Below are 12,870 nucleotides of genomic sequence, written 5' to 3'. Positions count from 1 at the left end.
AAAGTGGTGATACTGTAGTAGTCATTGCCATTCCATTGTTAAATGGCAGTAAAGATGGCGTGATCAGAAACAATGAGAGTGATGGTATGCTTTGACCTACACAATGTTCCAATGGCTCCTGTGGGGTTGGCGTAGTTTCCATAAATTCTTTTGGTGTCAAGGAGTGTTCGGGTTAAAAAAAGAACACATGAATTAGTTCTCTGTCTTTTATCTGGGTAAGAAGAACCACTGACTAGTATTTGACTGTATGTCAGTTATATTTTGGGACGAAGAAGCTGTGGAGTGGGTCTTCCTCTCTCGTTCAGTTGGAAGGACATGAAATGTCTTCTGCAGCATCTGCTGGGAGGCTTCTGCTGTCTCTGTAAGACTGTAACTCAAAAGTAGTGAAAGTCTCCATTGCACATATTTTTTTGTATTGTTTGAAAGTTCTTGGTTTATATACGTAGTAGATTAGATGTTTTTGAGGTGGTAGGGGAAGGGGAGGTGGTGTAATGGACGTGATTTTTGCATAATCATATTTTTTCCGTGGCTCTGGATATGACAGGTACTTCATCATGTTATATTCTTGGATTTTCTTTACTAATTACTGGGCAAACTGGTGAATGTGGGGCATGGTGTTACAACTTACTTAAAAAGGTGATTGTGCACAAGAACAACCTTTATGAAGTGATCTTCCACAGCTTCCACATTGTAAGTCTGCTGTGCAGCAGGATGACATGTGTTCAAAATATAAGCAACAAACACATTTCGTTGGCAGTGGGGCATAAGGTTTCACATTACCTCTCTACAGTATAACCTTATCTTTCTCTGGGAGGACATATCCTTCAAAAGTTAAGATGAAAGTGTGCATATAATAGAGGGAAACATTCCACGTGGGAAAAATATATCTAAAAACAAAGAAGATGTGACTTACCAAACGAAAGCGCTGGCAGGTTGATAGACAGCCGGCCGAATTGGCCGAGCAGTTCTAGGCGCTTCAGTCTGGAACCGCGCGACCGCTACGGTCGCAGGTTCGAATCCTGCCTCGGGCATGGATGTGTGTGATGTCTTTAGGTTAGTTAGGTTTAAGTAGTTCTAAGTTCTAGGGGACTGATGACCTAAGATGTTAAGTCCCATAGCGCACAGAGCCATTTGAACCATTTTTGATAGACACACAAACAAACACAAACATACACACAAAATTCAAGCTTTCGCAACCAACGGTTGCTTCATCAGGAAAGAGGGAAAGACGAAAGGATGTGGGTTTTAAGGGAGAGGGTAAGGAGTCATTCTAATCCCGGGAGCCGTACAGTGTAACACCGGCCGGGTTATCTGGATACTTCCCACTAACACCAACCTGTCAGAATTCCAGAGATGGGAACTTGCCCTTCAGTATATCCTCTCTTCTCGTTATCCGCTAGGCCTCAACCTCCACTAATTTCAAATTGCCGCCGTTCATACCTCACCTGTCTTTCAACAACATCTTTGCCTCTGTACTTCTGCCTAAACTGACATCTCTGTTGAAACTCTTTGCCTTTACAAATGTCTGCTTGTGTCTGTGTATGTGCGGGTGGATATAGGTGTGTGTGCGAGTGTATACCTGTCCACCCTAAGGTAGGTCTTTCCGCTCCCGGGATTGGAATGACTCCTTACCCTCTCCCTTAAAACCCACATCCTTTCGTCTTTCCCTCTCCTTCCCTCTTTCCTGATGAAGCAACCGTTGGTTCGAAAGCTTGAATTTTGTGTGTATGTTTGTGTGTCTATTGACCTGCCAGCACTTTTGTTTGGTAAGTCACATCATCTTTGTTTTTAGATATATTTTTCCCACCATGCTAGACTAGCTCCTTGCCTGTATGGCGTGTAATGTCTCTGTGAAAGTTAATTCCTTGTACCATATTCAAAGTTTTGGGTGGACTAATAGTCACTGGACTATCATCCAGTCTTTCACATGCCTGAAGCGAACGAGACTGTGCAGCGAAGGGGGCTTTAATCAAGAGCAACGCATTTTGCACTTTTTCCAATGCATCTACTTTTCCACATTTATCTTTATTTGCTCCATGAAAAATAATGGCTTCATCACTGTAAAAGTCTGTCCATCTGGTCCAGTACACACCAGGTACTGAAAAAAACTGTTACGTTCCCAGTCACTTGGTTTGTCCCTCTTAAAGACTTGGCAGCCAGAGAAAGTGGTTGTGTGTGTATGAGCTGCGTTTGTGTGTGTGTGTGTGTGTGTGTGGTCTTTTTATTGTGCCTGTTTGTGACTCAACATCTTCGCTAGATGGTGAGTAACAATTTATCTTTTTCATAATATTGTCATTACGCGATCCTGAATTTTCAATTGTTTAATTTCCATTTTGTGTTGTAAAGTACTTTGATTGATGAACAATGTGTACCAGTTGAGTGAAGCAAACTAAATGTCGTAACTGTTTTCTGGAAGGTCACCTGTGTTAAATACTAAGCGGCAAATGGACTTATTTATGTGTGAAGAATTGATTTAGATTATTGTTGCAAATGGAAGAAATCCAATTTCCTCCCAATGAATTAATGATGTCCAGGATCCATGGTACAGACAAATAACTAGATAGCAATCTGTAATTCTCCAGTACACATGAAAACAAAGTGTTCATATATGTATCATAGTCCAGATTCACAACTGGCAAACTGTTCTGTTTAATCACTGTCTACGGGCTAAGGATGAAAGTTTTGGCAACTTCAGCAGTGTTATGTCAAGTGTAAATTACATAAATAATTAATGACAGATCAACAGGATGAAGTTTTCCATACTACATCTTGGTACATGCTGTGATAGGTGGACTAGCGTTTTATACTCCCAGACCTTTCTCTCTTTCCTGAACCTGGAGCACACTGGTGATAAAGGAGGTCAGTAAAGACACATAGATGGGCTAATGTGAGCAGTTTAAGCAAACAAATTATCAAATAGTCTTCTCTAACAATGAAACCCAAGTAGTAGAAAGTTTTAAGTTCTTGGAATTACAGATAGATTACAAGCTTAATTGGAAAAACCCCTGCCTAGAATTAATGAAGCACCTATATTCATCAATATTGGCAGTATGCACAATCACTACTATAGCTGATTTAAAATTAATAAGTTAAGTTCATTCTGCTCATTTCCCTTCACTAATGAGTTATGGACTCAAGGACAGTATTATCACATTACAGAGGTGTGTTACAAGAATTGTATTTAATGTTAGTCCTTTGTTGCTACCAATAGGTCTTTTTTTCTCATAAAATTATGAAAAGCATGACTAAAAAGGGACCAAAAACAACCTCTATGAACATTGTGGCAGATACAAACTATGCAACAGATCAAGATTCGAACCTGTGACTTCGCCTTCCATGGAAAAGTGCCGTAACAACTAAGCTATCCCATCATGACTCACTACCTAATCTCACAACTTCACGTCCACCAGTACCTATTCTCCCAAATTCCAACCCCCACAGATATTCTCCTGCACATTTGTGGAACTAGCACTTCTGGAAGAAAAGATATTGCAGAGAAATGGCTAAGCCAAAGTCTCAGGGATTGCTCCCTTCTTTTTTTTTTTTTTTTTTTTTTTTTTTTTTTTTTTTTTTTTTTTTTTTTTTTTTTAAAAAAACCCTCAAACGTACAATTTTTTTACTGCCCATCAGAATCATACAGTACTACATAACACGAAAAGAAGTACTCCCATTTTTCAAATATTTTTCTGTAAAAAGTGTTGCACAGCTTTGATTTATGTAAAAACAGTGTCACGAAACCACCAAAAGCTGCTGTAATGTTTATCTGCCAACAGACAACCATTTTCAGTCAAGTGACCATCCTCAAGTCGCAGATTAACATTTAACATTACATCAGGTTACAGAAAGATTCCTTGATGTCAAATTTATAATAATTAGACCTACATCAGATGCTAGATGCTGCAACTAATAATAATTATGAACAAAACCGATCACCCGCCAATGACAACACAATACAGCATTTTTGGTGGTTATGTAATGCTCTTCTTTTAAATTCAACATTTCATTTTAATAGGACTTATAAACACCTGAAAACTCTGTCACACATTAAACCATTTCCATTACCATGTTCTCACATACTGGTCTCATAGTACTTTTGTGCACTCTGCTTGGAAACAAAATTTGTAATTAAGTGAACTAACTGTGTGCTCTAATGAGCTTGAACCTTCCCTTCGTACTGAGTGATGCTTTCATGATGAACCAATTGGTACTAGAATACCCACAGTCTTCAAAACATAAAATGGGAGTTCACACTGATGAAGAAGTTACAGTCTTGCAACAAAAAACCTATATCCAGAAGCTGGTCCACCTGGTAGCATAATGTTCGCAACGATTTCATTTAACTCACAAGTAGATCTATAAGCTCTCAAGTCAACATTAACAGTCATTATGTAGATATATATATATATATATATGTATACATTATGTAAGGGGGGCAGGTGGCCTCAGCACTGGAATTTGTTGGTGATAAGTAATTGTTCTTTTGGGTCTATTCTTTTCGAGTTGCGATGTTTCGTGTGTTTATGGTGTACTGATTGGCTTTAATTTATGTAAGGACGTTTGATTTTAGGGTTTTTGAGGTGTTGTGGTCTTGATTTTATTTTTCGTAGTTGAAGGTATTGGTGTTTTGGGATTGTCAGCTATGGTCTTGACCTATATAGGTCAAGGGAAATGTCAGAGTCTATTTTCGTAGTTTTAGTTGGTGGCGTTGATGTTTTGGTATCGTTTGTTTCAATGACAAATTAAATGTGTTAAAATACTAGAATATAACTTATGCCGATTCCATCCCTTGCAATAAAAATTAAAACAGCAATCAAGGCCCACCTGGTGCTTGGGAGCCTCTTAAGCTGGAACCACAGTGCTGACTTTTCGAGTATATTCATTTCCTTCGCTGCTTAATTTTTTCCTTTCACTTTGAGCTCTATCTTCACCTCTCTTCCTCTGTTTTGGTGCAGTTTTCCTTCACATTTTTCAATATTGTGTATTATGTTTCTGTAATAATTTCTTTGGCAGTGTCCTATTATTGCAAACAAACTACAGAGCTACTTCAGTTGTCAACAATTCACACAGGTTCGCGCCAAGGCAATAACAGAGAACAAAGGGCACATGACTCGTTATTTGAACATCGATGTTGGTGTTAGGCACAAGAGCCATCGTGTGATAGCTGTAAATACTGTTTCACGCAGTTCTGGTGCTTGTATCAGAATATACGTTATTGGCGTTGGCAGTTACAGTGGAATTTCACCTATAACTCAAATTTTCATTTTTTGGCAATTGACCCATTATTTACTTACATGCCACAATTATTCTAATTTTATCCTCACGATTTCTGTATGAGCGATATGTAGGATGTTGTATTATATCCCTAGAGCAATCATTTAAAGCTGATTCTTGAAACTTTGTTAATAGACTTGCTCGGGATAGTTTACATCTGTCTTCTAGAGTCTGTCATTTCAGTTCTTTCAGTATCTCTGTGCCACTCTCCCATGGATTAAACAAACCTGTGACTAGTCATGTTGTCCTTCTCTGTATATGTTTAATATCCCCAGTTAATCCCATCTGGTATGGGTCCCATACTCTTGAGCAATATTCTACAATGAGTTGCATGAGTGATTTGTAAGCACTCTACTTGTTGACTTTTCCAGTATTCTACCAATAAACCGAAACTACTATATGCTTTACCCACGACTGAACCTATGTCATCATTCCATTTCATATCCGTTCAAAGTGTTATAGCCCAGTATTTATATGAGTTGGCCTATTCCAACAGTGACTCATTCAAATTATAGTTATAGGATACTAAGTTTTTTCATTCTGTGAAGTGCACAGTTTTACATTTTTTTACATTTAGAGCAAGTTGTCAATCTCTGCACTATCTTGAAATCTTATCAAGATGTGACTGAATATTTATCCAGCTTCTTTCAGATGGTACTTCAGGGATTACAGAAATGTCTGAGTCCACCCATCTGCTTTGACCCACATCATCAATATGGCAGAAATGGCCATTTTAAGCATCTCCAATATGGCACCTATGACATCACTACATACACAAGACAATAAACATGGCAATACACATAAAAAGACATTACATCTCCCTCCAAAAATACAGTCAAACTACCGGGACAACCATGGGGAATTGGGGGCTTTAGTGTGGGGACAAGCTAAATAAAACAGTAAAAAACGCCATTATCCAAAGTCACACAAAATGATGGGGAGGGGGGGCTAAATTACAACACTCCGCTACACCAACAAAAGCTACAGGAATTGGACACTACCCTTGACCTATATAGCTCAACCGCAACTGTCGATGACACAAAAACAACATCTACAACTACGAAAATTGGAATCAGACATTTCTCTTGACCTCAAATTTTGTATGGACAAAAATCATCATTCTGATTATGAGGTTACAGTTAACTAATCGAATGAAATCATTTACTTACCAGCAAATACTTAGGCATGTTGATTTAAACATATTACATATGCTGCTTCATTCTTTCAGGTCTCCTGCAAATGTCAGTTTAAATGCAGGCACCTTTCATATGACCAGAAACTTAAGTTGTTTAAGGAATTCTGCTCACTAAATGATACAGTAAAGCAAAATAACTATGCAATGTCTCACTTACATGTTGGCAAAGGAAGAGGCGAAGGTCAAAAAGTATATAACGATAGTAACGAAACTGCTCAGCTGTCTACTGAAGAAGGTGCAGGACAACTGGTCATACTCAACAAGTAAAATGTAACTGTGTTACACACATTGCCTGATGGTGAGGGAGATGTAATAAGAGTATATAAAGGAACATTTATTGAGGTTCTCACTTTGACAAAAAGAAGAGTTCAGACATTACCACAGTTGAAGCAGAGTGGTGAGTTTGTCTATGAATAAAAGTGAGGAAATAAGACAAAACAGTCAGGAAAGATACAGAAGAAGATAAAAAGCTGGTTGTTGCTCATATTAACGCCATACCAAGACAAGAAAGCCACTATTTAAGGGAAAAATCGGGTGATAAACAATACTTAAGTGAAGACCTGACTGTTTATTAAGTGAAGACCTGACTGTTTATCAATTATTTAAGGAATTTCAAAGGCAACATCATGCAAAAGTTTTTAAAGACAAATTCCTCAAGGTAAAATTTCATCATTTGTCCAGTAACCCATGTTCTACATGTGACCTTAGAGCCAAAATGAGATGTGATCACAATAATAAAGACAATAAACTGCAGTAGAACGCCATCACTGAAAAGCATAGAAAGCTATGGATTCCATGAAAGCTGGCACAATCAAGAGTCAAGGGTTTAACTCTGAAGTATGTACAGCTGCAATGGATTTGCAAAAAGTGATCTCTCTTCCTTCATTAAGGCACAGTGAAACATACTAGTTGCAACAGTTCTCAAATTACAACTTTTGCATTAATGCTGGTGATAATCAAACTGGTCACGTTTGTTTGGCATGAGGCCATATGTGGCAGGAGTGGGAATGAAATTGCTTCCTGTGTGCACAAAGCTTTTACTTCGACACTTACTTGTAAAAATAAACTGATAATGTGGAGCGACAACTGCTGTGGGCAGAACAAAAAGAAGATGATGTTTCTGTGGGTTTACCATACAGCAAAGGGTTACTTTACGGAAATAGAACACAAGCTTTTGGTGAAAAGACACACTTTTATGTCTTGTGATCATGATTTTGCTCACACTGAGAAACAAAAGAGGCTAACTGTGTGTGAAGTTCCAAAAGATTTAGTTCGCCTCATCACTGAAGCTACACACACAACACCATTCATAGTGACTATTATGCAAGAAACAGATTTTTACGACTTTAAGTGAGCTGCTGAAAAATATATGAATCTCACCAATGTGCATATTTGAAAAGCACACTGGATCAGACTGACTGCTGAACAGCCTGGGGTACTGCAAGTTCAGTCAACTCTCAGTGAAATTGAAGAGTTCAAGGAATATTACATCTTGAAGAGAAACGTGAAGCCTTCTGATCTTCAACACGTGCAGCTGGAAACACTATACCATGAATGAAGGCTGTCTGAAGAAAAGAGAAGGGATTTAGCTATTAAAATGATACGATTGGATAGTTATTTACGTTAAACCCTTTGCAAACAGAATGTTTCATTTTCTTTACATTTTGTATCTTTTGTTCTCAAATCCATTAACATAGAATAAAAACACATATGTGACAAAAAATCTGTATAGTTTTAGTGTTTGTGTAGTGATCCCCAACTTTTATAGGCCCACTGCTTTTGTTCCAGTGCTATACACATTTTGTTGATTATCTCTAAATCAATTTTTTGGCATTTGGCCCATTATTTATTTACAAGCCACAATTACTACATGCACAGAGGCATAAAAAAAAATCATTCTTTCCATGCTTCACACTTAACTGGAACAGGAAGAAACGCTAATAACTAGTAAAATAGATGTACCCCCTGCCAAAATGCATCTCAGGGTGGTTTGCAGAGTACACATGTAGCTGTAGAAATGTAGCTACCAAAGAGTCATCTATTATATTTTCCATACCAAGTGTCTGTTAGGTGAATCTGTCCTTTCCCGGGAAATCATCAAATTTGTGAAAATTGAAGAAAGTCTGTCATTTTGTTAGTCTTACAATCACTCTTTAATGGAAACACAAATAGTCAACACACTTTTCTCTTCTGTGACCCAGTCAGAAGACATTTCAAAGTCAATCTTTCCCACAGAATAACCGTAAAACACAGTTAGCAGAATTCACACAACTGCATATTGGTACAGGAGACAAATTTGGTGAATCTTTGCATGCCTATTTACAACTGAACCCTCAGTTTTAGACATAGGAGTTCAACCCAAACACTGTTTATAAAACTGCTTAAAATGAATATGGAGATTTCTCCTTTTGAAGGAATGTGGTACTTTAAAGTACTGATTAATAACAAAAACATCAAAATTTATGAGGTTGGCATTTCTTTTGGAGACAATTATTTTTTTAATTTTAATAATAAAAAAGGTGGGATAACCACCACAAAAGAACTTTGGTAAGTATTTCTAGACTGACCATATCCGATGAGAAAATTGTTATCTTTCACATAAAATAAAAAGCACCAAAAAAACTCTTGAACTGAGATTTTGCCAAAAACCACACATCATAAATGTCACTGAGAGGTCATCTTTGGTGTCCTGTGTATGGTCAGGAACTTTCTGAGGGGAAATAAACATGTAAGTCTGCAGATTTCATGGCAGTTGATAATAAAATCTTCTGACTCGTTAGGCCATATCAGCTTTTGCTTCAAATTTCTTTGGGGATATTTTCAGGATTCCACTGGTGTCTCTGGAGGGCTGAACAACACCAGCGACAAATGTGAAGATCAGTGTAAGGAGACAAAAACCAAGAATGAGCAGAAAGAGCACTAGATACTGACAACAGAGCAAGACTGTTTGTTCAGTAAACCTGAAAACATTGTAGCGCTTTGCCGAACACTGTGAGGCATTTAGCATCCATACAGCTCGTTATCTGTTTTTGGTGTGGTGCAGCACTTCATCCTTGACACATAAATCATTTTGGAAGTGATACACAGTACGCATTCCTCTGCAGACACGTGACAGATAATGTTAAAAAAAAAAAAAAAAAAAAAAAAAGAAAGAGAAGAAGATTGACATAATATTCTAAGGTGACAACATAATTTAGATCCCCAAGGATGTCACTCTCTTTACACTGATCATTTCTTTCACTTTTTTTGTGATGGACATATGGTCTTTATTCACATAGTTCTGCAGAACATAGGGGGGGGGGGGGGACATGGGAGGGTTGGACTCTTCCAAGCAAAGGAATGATGTTCCTTGTGGTTCTGTTTTTGGTGAGACTGTCTTCACAATAAATTACAGCATGGTACAGCATCCAAAGTATAGCGCTCTGTACAATGCTGTTTATGTTCCTCTTGCAGTCTTACAATGTCTACATCACAAGTGCCAATTTAGGAGGCTCACAGAATGGACAGTAGTCAATGTTTGAAGGTCTTATCCAAAGAAGATGGTATGTAAGAATTTCAACACTTCTAATTACATTGAAATCTGCGTGAGCTGCAAATCAATAAAAGCATTTTCAGTTTCAAGCCTTTAGTGAGGTTTCTGGACTCTCTCTTCAAAGATAAGTTAATATAGTTGCTGCATCTGAGAGAGAGCTACAGACAAGAAGGTTGCAACATCACAATCTTTGTGCAATTTCAACTTGACTATGGAAATGTAATGACCCCAACGTCATCTAGATGTTAAATGCCGGCTGGAGTGGCCAAGCGGTTCTAGGCGCTACAGTCTGGAACCACAAGACCACTACCATCGCAGGTTCGAATCCTGCCTCGGGCATGGATGTGTGTGATGTCCTTAGGTTAGTTAGGTTTAAGTAGTTCTAAGTGACTGGTGATCTCAGAAGTTAAGTCCCATAGTACTGTTACTTGCAGTTGCGAATTATTCCACATGGTGGATTAAGTGTACAATGTTTTATCTCCACTTACATCACTGCCACTATCATACTGATGGATGTTCCCCAGTGAAACAAAATTTTATAAATTTGCCAAGCCACAGCACAATTTGGGATTTGTGCAACACAGAATCTGATGGAAAAAAATAAAACATGTAATATTAACATGTGCAGAACAATTACTTTTGATCATATGATTCCAGAACTCTGTGATATGTTGGAGTAACTAGACTCTGAATGATGCAAATGATGGCAAATGGGATATGGGACATGGACACGATGCCTGAGTACATCAGTATTAAAAATATTTTGGTTGGAAAACATATGGGGCAAAGAGAGACAAAGCACAAATAACTATGTTTAGCCAAGATTCAAACCACTCTTGCTGGAGAGGATGCACTGCAACAAAACAGGCTAATCTTTCGACCTCGCGTACCGATTGAAAATAACCAAAACTTTTCGAGTGAAAACAGCCCAAGATCTAACAGTTTATGCAATACTAAGGTGAATTAATTCCAAAAGAATTTTCTAAAGTTAAAATTCGTGAAGTACTAATACAATATGGGCAGGACTAACGATTTACGAATCATGCACAAATAACCAGTTGCCATTCGTAAGTGAATTCAACATGCTGGGAGAGCACAGGCAAACGCTTAAAATTCCGCACGGACGAAATGAAAGCCCATTAATTACTGTCTAATCTGTCTGTACTTACCATTAGGTGTAATCGGAGACGAAATATCTATCGTTCGGACCTGTAATTTTAGATGCAAGGTTCCTGATCTCAAACACGAATAACATTTAAATTTTTCGGTGTTTTGTCAAAATTCATATAATTAGGGTGACTACTGTTATTTGCATTCCGAAGCAATACGTTGTCACAATGAATCAATGCATACAACAACCAAGAACTGTAACAGGTGTAAACACGTTAAAGTAAACAAACACTGCACAAAACTATCACTTCTCGCATATACCACGAAAGATCCGCCATCATCCAAAATTCGCCTGGCATTTGTTTTGACACAAGCTTCTGTGTTCGATAGTTGTTCGGAAAAATGTTATATAGTATCGTTATAATTGATTGTAATTTCTCCTTCAGTAGGGTACTTCACTTTGAAGGGATAATATGTTAAAGCTTGGTACCATTTCAGAATTTTTTCACTTCACTTCACAGGTTCTAATTTTGGTTCCAGATTGTTCTGTTTTGTCATTTTAATTAAGTACGGTACAGTAAGTAATTAATTTTAAATATCATTTCGACTGTAACGAGCTCACGTCATTTCAGCTGCTTTCTTCGTTTACCTCTAATTTTTGCCTAATATTCTTACATTCGTTTCTTTTACACTTCTTCGCTGTATCGTATAAAAGTACATTTCTTTTTTTATTTCCTCTGAAAACCCGGTGTGCTTAACGTTGCTGCTAGTCATATTGCACACCCTCGATCTGGATGCCTTCAAATGTGGCCGCAACTTTTTGCCTCACTTCTTTACTAATGAGAACAAAGTTACTTGTTTTCTTACTATCTTTCAGGAGATCAACCTCAGGAGCGCAATCATGTCATTTGTTCTTTTATAAAGTTTCCATAATATTTTCACAGTTGCATAGAGATAAGCTTTCAATGACTTCCTGGTTTTAAATTTCATTTTCTTTCGCAGGCTCCCAAATTTTCCTCAGGACCATTGTTTCACTTCGAGATTCTCAGCGAGATTCTCCACAGTAATAGAAACTACTCTGTATCTGCCCAAAGTGAGGGCTCTTGGGAAAAACGAGAGTCACTTGGCTCTGGTAATGCGAACTGTTCGTATGTGTTTATGTTGTGTGAAGCAGTATTCAGTAAAGTAGTCATTGTTCACTATGCGGTTTGTTCGCTCATCATTTGTTCCCCAATTCACTAAGAGGTCCGTAATTACGGTGGTGATCCCGAGTCAGCAGATACTTCACAATAACGAATGCGTAACATTGGGCCTAAAAATGTTCAAATGAACTTAACATCTGAGGTCATCAGTCCCCTAGACTTAGAACTACTTAAACCTAACTGACCTAAGGACATCACACACATCCATGCAGGCAGGAATCGAATCTGCGACCGTAGCAGCAGCGCGGTTCTTGACTGAAGCGCCTAGAACCGCTCGGCTGCAAAGGCCGATATTGGGCCTCAGTGTATGGCTTTCAACACCAGAAAATAGTGAAAGTTGTCACTCAGGATGCAGACTCAAATGGCGGATTGCACACCATTCTCATTCCATCACTACAGGATGAAGAAAACTGGAGGAGACCAACAAACTACACAGACTGTGGAGGTTTCAGCAGACCAAGTAATAGGCAACTCTCGCGCAGTGTGGGAGCAAACATTTCAAACTGTGCCACATACAATCAAATCTTCTATAAGATGTCGCATATGGAACACTGTCAACA

At 38.2% G+C, this 12,870-nt stretch overlaps 1 protein-coding gene across 2 annotated transcripts in view; it reads right to left on the bottom strand.

The window, feature by feature from the left end:
- The window catches only part of LOC124605604 (uncharacterized protein C2orf42), a 223,069-nt gene extending 211,586 nt beyond the window's left edge, over positions 1–11,483 (bottom strand). For both annotated transcript variants that reach the window (XM_047137398.1, XM_047137399.1), the window contains exon 1: positions 11,168–11,483. The gene's annotated coding sequence lies outside the window, so the exon portion shown is untranslated. The remainder of the gene's footprint in view (positions 1–11,167) is intronic.
- Between the last annotated feature and the right edge of the window lie 1,387 nt (positions 11,484–12,870).

Source organism: Schistocerca americana, chromosome 3, assembly GCF_021461395.2.
Source record: "Schistocerca americana isolate TAMUIC-IGC-003095 chromosome 3, iqSchAmer2.1, whole genome shotgun sequence".
Taxonomy (NCBI): Eukaryota; Metazoa; Arthropoda; class Insecta; order Orthoptera; family Acrididae; genus Schistocerca; species Schistocerca americana.
Note: the sequence above shows the minus strand (reverse complement) of the source record. Positions and strands in the feature narration are given on the sequence as shown.